Source organism: Hemitrygon akajei, chromosome 18 (assembly GCF_048418815.1).
Source record: "Hemitrygon akajei chromosome 18, sHemAka1.3, whole genome shotgun sequence".
NCBI lineage: Eukaryota > Metazoa > Chordata > Chondrichthyes > Myliobatiformes > Dasyatidae > Hemitrygon > Hemitrygon akajei.
The window spans coordinates 58849088-58862721 of record NC_133141.1 but is presented as its reverse complement, the minus strand read 5'-3'; the positions used below and the strand labels follow the sequence as shown (position 1 = coordinate 58862721).

The following is a 13634-nucleotide window of genomic DNA, read 5'->3' as shown; positions in this document are numbered from 1 at the left end:
CTCATGTGAAATAAGTCACTCAATACCTTGAAGCAATACAATTTGGAAATCATGTTACTGTGTTGGTTGGGTTGGCAGTCACAGCTGTCCCTCCTTTGCCTTGTCCTCTCCAGCATGAGGACATGTGTACTGATATCTCAGCATGAGGAGTTGATGTGCTCTTTATCCATTAGGCACTTCCTCTGATGCACAAGGCTTGTGGATTAGGAAAAGGTTTAGGAAGAGTGTTATTGAGGAATGGAATAGGATTTGAGGATCAGGGTTTTGGGGAGAAAAATGGTGAAGAAAGAAAATTGAGGGGAATGACCACAGGGGTACTCTGCACTGGCTGTCCATTTCCCGTCCTTCTCCCGATAATCACCCAGTTACCTGTCTCCTGGAACTTAGAGATGACCTGTGGCTCCTATCTATCACCTCCTCATTTTCCCATACAAGTCAAAGGTCATCGAGCTGCAGCTCCAGTTCTTTAATATGTTCTCTGAGGAGCTGCAACTCGGTGCTCCTGGTGCAGATGTTGTTATCTGGGAGGCTGTAGGTCTCCCAGAATTTTCACATCTTACACAAAGAACATAACACTGCCCCTGGAGTCATTCTCTCTGCACTAATAATGCCCTAACAAAAGAGGAAGTTTACCAGATACTTACAATGCCCAAGCTAGATCTCACCTAATCCTGATTAGTCAAAGCCACTCTAACAAAGGCTGCTCCGCTTGACCCTGGCTTCTTTTTTATTTGCCTTGCTAATGAATCCCATTCACTGATTGGCTGCAGTTCAAATTCTGAAAACTTCCACGAAGTGCTGCTTTTTCAATCTTCAATTGTGGACCTGTGTGAAGTTGCCTCTACTTCTCAGTCTCATTCACTGATTGGGTCCAGTTCAGCTGTGCATTTAGAACACAGTTCTAAGCAGTGGTGGTGGTAGTGGTAAGATGCTGGTTAATTCATCCGATGAGTTGGATGAAGACAATTATGGAGTTGGTGATAGCTGTGTTTGCTGCCAAAGCTGAAGGTGGTCAAACTGTTCAATCTTCATTAAGAACTTGTTCAGGCAGAGATGGAAGAAAGTAATAGTGGGGAAGCTCTCCAGGATTGGGGGACAATTCACTGACATTATGTTCAACTCAATTCCACACAGTTTCACACCTTACCCAATTCTGTTACCAGAATCATATCATTCATTGGCCACAATACAATATCAGTACAGCTAGATATTAAGAATTTAACCTGGACAGTAAATCTAAGCACAGACTACTACATGCAATAATCCGTTATTACTCCTGGGCTTTTTCTCAATGAAGTACCTGCTTCAAATTGCACCGCTTTTCTAAGTGGCAGGAGGATAAGTTGGTTAACTGACAGAAAACAGCAAGGACATTCAATGGCTGTGATAGAAGTGATATTTAGTTTAGGGGTAACATGAGGAGGAACTTCTTTACTCAGAGAGTGGTAGCTGTGTGGAACGAGCTTCCAGTAGAAGTGGTAGAGGCAGGTTCGATTTTGTCATTTAAAAAAATTGGATAGGTATATGGACAGGAAAGGAATGGAGGATTATGGGCTGAGTGCAGGTAGGTGGGACTAGGTGAGAGTAAGTGTTCGGCACGGACTAGAAGGGCCGAGATGGCCTGTTTCCGTGCTGTAATTGTTATATGGTTATATGGTTATCATCCAATGAGAGTGCAGCAGGTTTGTCATAGATATAGTGTCACAGAGTCATACTACACAGAAAGAGGCCCTTTGGCCCATCAAGTGTACACCAACCATTAAGCCCACCTCTATGCTAATCCAATTGTTTTTTCTCCCTGCATGCCCATCATCTCTCTCAATAATCTACCAATCACCTGCATATTAGGGACAGTTCACAGTGGTATTTATGGCAGCAAGCAGACTGAGTTATACTGTTTGATTTCCCATGCAACAAACATACTGGTGTGTAGAACTTTTTCCCTTCTCCAAATATCCTGTCCTTCAAACTTTTCAAATGACATCCTCAACATTTGGTGAGCTGTCTTTTTGCCCCGCTTTGCCCCTGCCCTGGCAGTAGCAAATTCATGCCCAGTGTCACAGTGTGTCTTGATCGCTGATGTGTGATATCTTTAAAGGTATGTTCAGAGTCAGTAACTGAACCAAGTGCCACAGTGTGAAACCACATAATGGTGAGCAATTATCACCACTGCCTAACCAAAGTAAAAAAAATTGTCCATGAAAGGAAATAAAAAAGCACAAGTGTACAGTTGTGAAATGGGTAGAGGGGAAAATAAGGATGGAACGATTATACCATTTATAGTTTTCAAATATAATGGCATTCTGTGATATGAAAAGGATAAATAAATATGAGTGTAGTGTTAAAAAACACAAAATTCTGGCAGAACTCAGCAGGCCAGACAGCATCTATGGGAGGAGGTAGTGACGATGTTTCGGGCCGAAACCCTTCATCAGGAGTGAAATAACATGGGATGGTCAAGGGGGGATGAGAAGTGGGGGGAGGGATGAAGTAGAGAGCTGGGAAGTGATAGGCTGGAGGGAAATGGGCTGGGGGAAGGTGGTGAATTATCGGAAATAAAAGAGAAAGAAAGGTAGGGCTGGGGGGAGATTGTAGTGAGGGGGGGAAGAGAGAGAAAGAGAACCAGACTAAAATTATAGATAGGGATGGGGTAAGGGGGGGTGGCAGGGGTATCAACGGAGGTCTGTGAGTTGAATGTTCATGCTGGCAGGAAGGAGGCTACCTAGGCGGGAGATAAGGTATTGCTCCATCGACCTGCGTGTGGCTTCATCTTGACGGTAGAGGAGGCCATGGACAGACATATCGGAGTGGGAGTGGTCTGTGGAATTGAAGTGTGTGGCCACAGGGAGATCCCGCCACTGCTGGAGGACTGAGCGCCGGTGTTCAGCGAAATGGTCTCCCAGTCTGCGGCAGGTCTCCCCAATGTATAAATGGCCACATTGGGAGCACCGGATACAGTACAGTATGAGTGTAGTGTTCTTGTGCAGTTGTAGAAACTCTGAACTAAACACCGAGTTAAACCGAAGTCAATGAGGCAGGATCACAGTAAGAGTAACCTTTTACTGTTCACACTTCCACATTAACGTATGGTGAAAACTGTTGATAAAACAATACAAAATATATACAGTATCTGTTTCCTTCTTGGCATCACAATTACATCATAAATACTTGTAAAAGTAAAACTACAACAAACTATTATATTAAAGTCTCATTAAAGTACAGCATACAGTCAGAATCTACCTACGCCATCAACAACTTTAAATACACTTCAACACAAACTTCCAGCAACGCTTTCAATAGCACAAGAAAATAAACTTTATCAACCGTCATTACTTTTAACAGAATCATCGTTAACGTTTTTACTTCAACATATCGATTGTCATATGAACTTATGGCGTTGCTACTATGATGTTTCTTAGTGCGTAGAAATGGAACTTTTCTCGCGCTGATCCAGTTTCTCCAAACCGGTATTTACCCACAAGACGCGGAGAAACCGGGTGTGACATCATCGCATGCCATGATACATCACAGATAATGAATTTACCTTCAACAACTGCAACATAGTTATCAACCTTAACTTTAACTAGAAAATAATTACAAACAAATTACTAAAGCGAAAATGTAATAAAGCTAAACAAATGCCTTAAGGGCAATACAATGAGGACATCATAATCTTTGTGGATTCAGAGCTTATGGGTGAAGCAATCACCATTCTATTAGGGACATATGAGTACTCAGCTGCAATTGTCCCCCTCCGATCAATTCGTGCAAGGGAAACAGAAGTTAGCTGTGGTTGTCATCCTGTGTACTTACTTGCAGTCTGTCATGGGTGAGTGGGTGTGAAGCAAGCAACTGAGCTGAGTATGTTAATGTTAGCTGCCAGTGATGTTCCATCAATATTGTGGGGCAACAGATCTGGCTGGGGAAATTGAGCAGCATTTGAAGCCAGTGTGAGACATCAGGGAAGCATCATAACTCCTTCCATAACTTACTCTGTCTACAACACAATTTATTTTTAAGAGATGTATTGTAATTTTTAGCAACATTACAATACTATTTTTAAGGGATGAATATAGACTCTTTGGGTAATGATGTCTCTGCCAACCAAGATATCAAAGTTGGCAAGTTAGAATTTGGACCCTGTGTCAACCAATTAAAACAATTAAATATGTATTTGTGTGTACAACAAATATTCTATATGATCAGGCAGCAGCAAGACTGCTCACAGTCTGCACTGCCTTGAACATAGCTGATGTTATTGTGCAACATAATCCTTGAGTTTGTTTTCAGGGGTTCTCCAAGTTAATCTACCATAAGGTGAACTTCATAAAAATGGAAGTCATAATTGATACTGCTTTCTGTACATTATAATGAAACAATTTATTGTAGAAAGTAAGGATTTCAATGAATGTTATCATTAACTAAAGAATAAATCATATCTGCAATTGTGATCAAATGTCTGCCTTTTGTCTGCTAGAGTGTTGAGCAATAGTAACATTGGAAATATACTCCAGAGATTAAAAAACAGCACCCACAAGAGAAAACTTTTAAAAACTGGCAAAGAAATTATAAAGTAAATTCCACAGTTTAACACCAAATGTAGCCTAAAAGTGAAAGATATAAAAAACGTACCAGTTTCTACATTATCATATCGGCAGAAATAAATCTGATGTTTCTACTAAAGTCACCTCGGAATCAATAAAGTATGTCAGTCTGTCTGTCTGTTGTTGCACAAGTATTTTGTTTCAAGCAAAATGAATTTACTGTCCTATTTTCTGCTAAACACTGTGCATGGTGTTTGGAAATACAGTTCTATTTTAAGATGTTAAACTTTAATATTTAAAATCCACTGTTACCAACTTTGCCTATTCCCCTTTGTCACCTTCTACTGGAACACCACATCCGTCCAATGCCCATGTACCAAATATCATCCTCCAATGAACAGCAATGACCCCTAATATTGGAGAATAAGGACTTTTTTAACAATGACTTACAAAATGCTGCATACAATTCCTTGTATTGATATTGCATGTTTTATACTATCTATTATCTAGTTGAAATAATCAAATCTCTATAGAACCATAGAACATTACAGCACAGAAACAGGCCTTTTGGCCCCTCTTGGCTGTGCCAAACCATTTTTCTGTCTAGTTCCACTGACCTGCACCTAGACCATATCCCTCTATACACCTCTCACTCACGTACCTGTCCAAGTTTTTCTTAAATGTTAAAAGTGAGCCCACAGTTACTACTTCATCTGGCAGCTCATTCCTCACACCCACCACTCTCTGTGTGAAGAAGGCCCCCCTTTCCCTTTAAACTTTTCCCCCTTCACACTTAACCCATGTCCTCTGGTTTTTTTCTCCCCTAGCCTCAGTGGAAAAAGCCTGCTTGCATTCACTCTATCAACACCCATCATAATTTTATATACCTCTGTCTTCACTAGGGAAGATACAAACAATCTCCCAGATGTAATAGTGGCCAGAGGATCTAGGATAATGGAGGAACTGAAGGAAATTCACATTAGGCAGGAAATGGTGTTGGGTAGACTGATGGGACTGAAGACTGATAAATCCCCAAGGCCTGATGGTCTGCATCCCAGGGTACTTAAGGAGGTGGCTCTAGAAATCGTGGAAGCATTGGTAATCATTTTCCAATGTTCTGTAGATTCAGGATCAGTTCCTGTAGATTGGAGGGTAGGTAATGTTATCCCACTTTTTAAGAAAGGAGTGGGAGAGAAAGCAGGGAATTATAGACCAGTTAGCCTGACATCATTGGTGGGGAAGATGCTGGAGTCAATTATAAAAGATGAAATAGCGGCACATTTGGATAGCAGTAACAGGATTGGTCTGAGTCAGCATGGATTTACGAAGGGGAAATTATGCTTGACTAATCTTTTTTGAGGATGTAACTATAAAAATGGACAAGGGAGACCCAGTGGATATAGTGTACCTGGACTTTCAGAAAGCCTTTGATAAGGTCCCACATAGGAGATTAGTGGGCAAAATTAGAGCACGCGGTATTGAGGGTAGGGTACTAATATGGATAGAAAATTGGTTGGCAGACAGGAACAGAGTAGGGATAAACGGGTCCTTTTCAGAAAGGCGGGCAGTGACTAGTGGGGAACCGCAAGGCTCAGTGCTGGGACCGCAGCTATTTACAATATACGTTAATGATTTAGAAGATGAAGGGATTAAAAGTAACATTAGCAAATTTGCAGATGACACAAAGCTGGGTGGCAGAGGATGTTTGGAGAATGCAGAGTGACTTGGACAGGTTGGGTGAGTGGGCAGATGCAGTTTAATGTGGATAAATATGAGGTTATCCACTTTTGTGGCAAGAACAGGAAGGCAGATTACTGTCTGAATGGTGTCAAGTTAGGATAAGGGAAGTACAACAGGATCTAGGTGTCCTTGTTCATCAGTCACTGAAAGTAAGCATGCAGGTACAGCAGGCAGTGAAGAAAGCTAATGGCATGTTGGCCTTCATAACAAGGGGAGTTGAGTATAGGAGCAAAGAGGTCCTTCTGCAGTTGTACAGGGCCCTGGTGAGACCACACCTGGAGTATTATGTTCAGTTTTGGTCTCCAAATTTGAGGAAGGACATTTTTGCTATTGAGGGAGTGCAGTGTAGGTTCACGAGGTTAATTCCCGGGATGGCGGGACTGTCATATGTTGAAAGATTGGAGCGATTGGGCTTGTATACGCTGGAATTTAGAAGAATGAGAGGGGATCTGATTGAAACATATAAGATTATTAAGGGATTGGACACGCTAGAGGCAAGAAACACGTTCCCGATGTTGGGGGGAGTCCAGAACCAGAGGCCATAGTTTAAGAATCAGGGGTGGGCCATTTAGAACAGAGTTGAGGAAAAACTTTTTCACCCAGAGAGTTGTGGATCTGTGGAATGCTCTGCCTCAGAAGGCAGTGGAGGCCAGTTCTCTGGATGCTTTCAAGAAAGAGTTAGATAGAGCTCTTAAAGATAGCGGAGTCAAGGGCTATGGGGAGAAGGCAGGAATGGGGTACTGATCGAGGATGATCAGCCATGATCACAGTGAATGGCGGTGCCAGATCGAAGGGCCAAATGGCCTACTCCTGCACCTATTATCTATTGTCTCTATAGAATCTCCCCTCATTCTTCTACACTCCAGGGAATAAAGTCCTAACCTATTCAACCTTTCTCTGTAACTCAGTTTCTCAAGTCTCGGCAACATCCTTGTAAACCTTCTCTGCACACCTTCAACCTTATTAACATCATTCCTGTAATTCGGTGACCAAAACTGCACACAATACTCCAAATTCGGCCTCACCAATGCCTTATACAACCTCAACATAACATTCCAATTCTTGTACTCAATGCTTTGATTTATAAAGCCCAATGTACCAAAAGCTCTCTTTATGACCCTATCTACCTGTGACACCACTTTTAGGGAATTTTGTATCTGTGTTCCTAGATCCCTCTGTTCTACTGCACTCCTCAGTGCCCTACCATTTACCTTGTATGCTCTACCTTGGTTTGTCCTTCCAAAGTGCAAAACCTCACACTTGTCTGTATTAAACTCCATCTGCCATTTTTCAGCCCATTTTTCCAGCTGGTCCAAATCCCTCTTCAAGCTTTGAAAATTCCCTTCACTGTCCACTACACCTCCAATCTTTGTATCATCAGCAAATTTGCTGATCCAGTTTACCACATTATCACCCAGATCATTGATATAGATGACAAATAACAATGGACCCAGAACTGATCCCTGTTGCACACCACTAGTCACAGGCCTCCACTCAGAGAAGCAATCCTCCACTACCACTCTCTGGCTTCTCCCATTGAGCCAATGTCTAATCCAATTTACTACCTCACCATATATACATAGCGACTGAATCTTCCTAACTAACCTCCCATGCGGGACCTTGTCAAAGGCCTTACTAAAGTCCATGTAGACAACATCCACTGCCTTCCCTTCATCCACTTTCCTGGGAACCTCCTCGAAAAACTCTAATAGATTTGTTAAACAAGACCTACCACACACAGCCATGTTGACTCTCCCTAATAAGTCCCTGTCTATCTAAATACTCGTAGATCCTATCTCTTAGTACTCCTTCCAATAATTTACCTACTACCGTCGTCAAACTTACCGGCCTATAATTTCCTGGATTACTTTTAGAGCCTTTTTTAAACAATGGAACAACATGAGCTATCCTCCAATCCTCCAGCACCTCACCCGTAGATACCGACATTTTAAATATATCTGCCAGGGCCCCTGCAATTTTAACACTAGTCTCCTTCAAGGTCCAAGGGAATACCCTGTCCGGTCCTGGGGATTTATCAACTCTTATTTGCCTCAAGATAGCAAGCACCTCCTCCTCTTCAATCTGTATAGGTTTCATGACCTCACTACTTGTTTGCCTTATTTCCATTGACACCATGCCAGTTTCCTTAGTAAATACAGATGCAAAAACACCATTTAAGATCTCCCCTATTTCTTTTGGCTCCATACATAGCCGACCACTCTGATCTTCAAGAGGACCAATTTTATCCCTCACTATCCTTTTGCTCTTAATATACCTGTAGAAGCTGTTAGGGTTATCCTTCACCTTGACTGCCAAAGCAACCTCATGTCTTCTTTTAGCCCTCCTGATTTCTTTCTTAAGTATTTTCTTGCACTTTTTATACTCCTCAAGCACCTTATTTGCTCCCTGTTACCTATACATGTTTTTTATTCTCATTCTCTCTCTCCTCCTCCTCCTCCTCCTCCCCCCCCCCCCCCCCCCCCCCGCCCCCAGGTCCTGACTGAGCCTGGTCCTGATTCTACACTTGCTACAGAGATTCTGCCTCCTGATCCTGCTTCTGCATCGGAGTCCTGCACTTGGGTTCATTTTCCTGCCACGTCCCTGTCACAATATATTGATTTTGAAAACTTTCCTTTACAAACTCTAACCCCTCTAGACCTTTAACAGTATGGGAATCCCAATCAATACGTGGAGAATTAAAATCCCCTACTATCACAACTTTATGTTTCCTGCAGTTGTCTGCTATCTCTCTGCAGATTTGCTCCTCCAATTCTCGCTGACTATTGGGTGGTCTATAATACAACCCCATTAATGTGGTCATACCTTTCCTGTTTCTCAGCTCTGCCCATATGGCCTCAGTAGACAAGCCCTCTAATCTGTCCTGCCTGAGCACTGCTGTAACATTTTCCCTGACTAGCAATGCCATCCCCCCCCACCCTTCATCCCTCAGCCTCTATCACGTCTGAAACAATGGAACCCTGGAACATTAAGCTGCCAGTCCGGCCCCTCCTGTAACCAAGTTTCAGTAATGGCTACAATGTCATAATTCCACGTGTCAACCCACGCCCTCAGCTCGTCTACCTTCCCCACAATACTCCTCGCATTGAAATAGACACACCTCAGAAGATTATTACCACCACACACAACCCTTCTATTTGTGACTTTAACATCATTTATTTTCACTCCCGCTCCACTATCTACTCTGGCACTCTGGTTCCCATCCCCCTGCAAATCTAGTTTAAACCCTCCCCAATAACACTAGCAAACCTCCCTGCAAGTATATTGGTCCCCCTGTAGTTCATGTGTAACCCGTCTCTCTTGTACAGGTCCCACCTGCCCCTGAAGAGGTCCCAATGATCCTGAAATCTGAAACCCTGCCCCGTACACCAGTTCCTCAGCCATGTGTTCATCCTCCAGAGCATCCTATTCTTACCCTCACTGGCACGTGGCACAGGCAGCAATCCTGAGATTACCACCCTCAAGGTCCTGCTTTTTCACTTCCTAGCAAGCTCTCTATACTCACTCTTCTGGACCTCCTCACTCTTTCTTCCTACGTCATTGGTACATATGTGTACCATGACATCTGGCTGATCACTCTCCCATTTCAGAATGCTGTGCATGTGATCAGAGACATCCCTGACCCTGGCACCCGGGAGGCAACAAACCATCCGGGAGTCTCTGTCACGACCACAGAACCTACTGTCTGTACCTCTAACTATCGAGTCGTCTAACAAGAGCTCTCCTCTTTTTCCTACCTCCCTTCTGCACTGCAGAACCAGACTTGGTGCCAGAGATTTGGCTGCCGCAGCTTGTCCCACTTAAGTCATCCCCCCAACAGTATCCAAATCGGTGTACTTGTTGAGGGAAATGGCCATGGGGAGCCCTGCTTTGCCTGCCCTTTCCACTTCCCTCGCCTGACGGTACCCCAATTACCTGTGCGCTGCTCCTTTGGTGTAACTACCTCCCTGTAGCTACTATCTACAAACTGCTCATTCTCCCGAATGATCCAGAGGTCATCCAGCTCCTACTCCAGTTCCCTAATGCGATCTATGGTGATGCTGCTTGAAAGATTCAGTCCTGCATTAAACTGCCCAGTTAAGAGTTGCTGAAGAAAGCAATATAAAGCAAGATACTCCTGATTTTGTAAAAATGAAACAAAAGTCACTCAGAGGTCAGGCAGAACTTTTGGAGGGAGAAACAAGTGCTAATATTTTTGGCCAATGACTTTTTCAGAACTTGCGGTTAAATCTCCAGAATGGAACTTGAACTAAAGACTTTCTGAGCCAGGGGCATGAGATAAGTCAAAATGAAATTACAAATACATTGAATGTGCATGGTCTTTCAGATGATTCCCGTATTTTTTTCAATTGTGATAAAATGCACAGAAATGCTTCAGCATATGACTCATGACCAGTATTTGAAGCCAATCTGCATTATCACTGTGCACAACAGGAACAGACTGTCGTTGTACTTGCCAGTGTGTAGAGGTCACATCTGCATCAACAGAACTACAGTTTGGTTTTCAAACACTCAGCTAACTGGTTCAGTAAGATAAGAACTTAAATCACCAATTGACTGTCCATTTAACTGTGCGTATCAATATTAGCATTACTATGAAGCAGAAACTTGTCAAGTTTATGTGCATATAATACTGATTTGAAATTAACCAATGATTATCTGCAGAGGCAACACTCACAGCAATACCAATGTTATTCTTTTGGGACTGTACACATATTACACAACAAATTATTTTGCAGCTCTCGATTTTTAGCAAATGTGAATAGATGTCTCAGAGTACAGTAGTGGCCCACTCTTCATTGCAGGGCATTTTCACTGACGTGCTGTATTAATGGGGAGTTGTATTAGATAGATAGATAGATAGATAGATACTTTATTCATCCCCATGGGGAAATTCAACTTTTTTTCCAATGTCCCATACACTTGTTGTAGCAAAACTAATTACATACAATACTTAACTCAGTAAAAAAAAAAATGATATGCATCTAAAATCACTATCTCAAAAAGCATTAATAATAGCTTTTAAAAAAAGTTCTTAAGTCCTGGCGGTTGAATTGTAAAGCCGAATGGCATTGGGGAGTATTGACCTCTTCATCCTGTCTGAGGAGCATTGCATCGATAGTAACCTGTCGCTGAAACTGCTTCTCTGTCTCTGGATGGTGCTATGTAGAGGATGTTCAGAGTTTTCCATAATTGACCGTAGCCTACTCAGCGCCCTTCGCTCAGCTACCGATGTTAAACTCTCCAGTACTTTGCCCACGACAGAGCCTGCCTTCCTTACCAGCTTATTAAGACGTGAGGCGTCCCTCTTCTTAATGCTTCCTCCCCAACACGCCACCACAAAGAAGAGGGCGCTCTCCACAACTGACCTATAGAACATCTTCAGCATCTCACTACAGACATTGAATGACGCCAACCTTCTAAGGAAGTACAGTCGACTCTGTGCCTTCCTGCACAAGGCATCTGTGTTGGCAGTCCAGTCTAGCTTCTCGTCTAACTGTACTCCCAGATACTTGTAGGTCTTAACCTGCTCCACACATTCTCCATTAATGATCACTGGCTCCATATGAGGCCTAGATCTCCTAAAGTCCACCACCATCTCCTTGGTCTTGGTGATATTGAGACGCAGGTAGTTTGAGTTGCACCATATCACAAAGTCCTGTATCAGTTTCCTATACTCATCCTCCTGTCCATTCCTGACACACCCCACTATGGCCGTGTCATCAGCGAACTTCTGCACATGGCAGGACTCCGAGTTATATTGGAAGTCTGATGTGTACAGGGTGAACAGGACCGGAGAGAGTACGGTTCCCTGCGGCGCTCCTGTGCTGCTGACCACCGTGTCAGACCTACAGTCTCCCAACCGCACATACTGAGGTCTATCTGTCAAGTAGTCCACTATCCAATCCACCATGTGAGAGTCTACTCCCATCTCCGTTAGTTTGTGCCTTAAGATCTTGGGCTGGATGGTGTTAAAGGAACTAGAGAAGTCAAGGAATGTAATCCTCACAGCACAACTGACCCCATCTAGGTGAGAGAGTGATTTGTGCAGCAAATACGTGATAGCATCCTCCACTCCCACCTTCTCCTTATACGCAAACTGAAGAGGATCCTGGGCGTGCCTGGTTTGTGGCCTCAGATTCTGTATTATCAGCCACTCCATGGTCTTCATCACGTGCGACGTCAAGGCAACAGTTAGCCAATCTTATAGAACAATACCACAGTCTTTACCTCTACTGTCTTTGCAATTTAACCCATTCCTTTCCTGAAGTCTTTCAGGGCAGCACAGTAGTATAGTGGTTAGCACAACACTTCACAGTGCAGGCAACCCGGGTTCAATTCCCGCCAGTGTCTGTAAACAGTTTGTACGTTTTTCCCCCTAATCATGTGGGTTTTCTCCAGGTGCCCTGGTTTCCTCCCACAGTCCAAAGACCTACTGGTTTGGTAGGTTAATTGGTCATTGTAAATTGTCCCATGATTAGGCTGAGATATTAGGCTGAGATTATTGCCGCAGCTCAAAGGGCTGTAAGGGCCTATTCTGCACTGTATAAATTAAGTATACCATTTTGAATACTGTTGAAGGGGATGACCTACTGGGGGAGCCACAGTGACCCTGAGTTGACACTGAGGAAGAAGAGAAGAGAAGTGAAGAGGACTGCAGTGTTGATAGGAGCTTCCATAGTCAGAGGAACAGAGACAAGATTCTGTAGCCGTGATAGAGACACCGACCGGTATGGTATGTTGCCTTCCCGGTGCCAGGGTCAGGAATGTCTTGGATCAGGAGAAGGGTTTCAGATTTCTGGATGATTGGGATTTCTTCTGGAGGTAGGTATAACCTGTACAAAAGGGATAGGTTACACCTGAACCCGAGGGGAACCAATATCCCTGTGGGTAGGTTGACTGAAGTTGTTTGGGTGAGTTTAAACTAATTTGAGAGGGCAATGGGAACCGGAGTGATAGGCCCGAGGTTTGGGTAGTTGGTTTACAAACAGAGGCAATGTGTAGTGAGACTGCTAGCAAGGTCAGGCAGATGATGGGGCAAAATTGCAGTCAATGGGATGAGTTGCAATGTAAACCGGGGACAAAATCGAAAAGGGTGATGAATACAGGACTGAAGCTGTTATATTTGAATGCATGCAGTACAGTATACAAAATAAAGTAGCACAGTTAGAGATTGGCAGATATGATATTGTGGGCTGAAAAAAGATTTATAGCTTGAGGCTTAACACCCAAGGATATACATTGTATTGAAAGGACAGGCAGGTAGGCAGAGAGGGTGGGGTGGCTCTGTTGGTAAAAAATGAATCAAATCCTTTGAGGGAACATAGGATC

General features: G+C 43.3%; 1 long non-coding RNA gene across 2 annotated transcripts in view; it reads left to right on the top strand.

Annotated features, from left to right (window-relative positions):
* Nucleotides 1–13634, top strand: part of LOC140741478 (uncharacterized) — a 151720-nt gene that overhangs the window by 95114 nt on the left and 42972 nt on the right. The gene's annotated exons all lie outside the window — the stretch shown is intronic.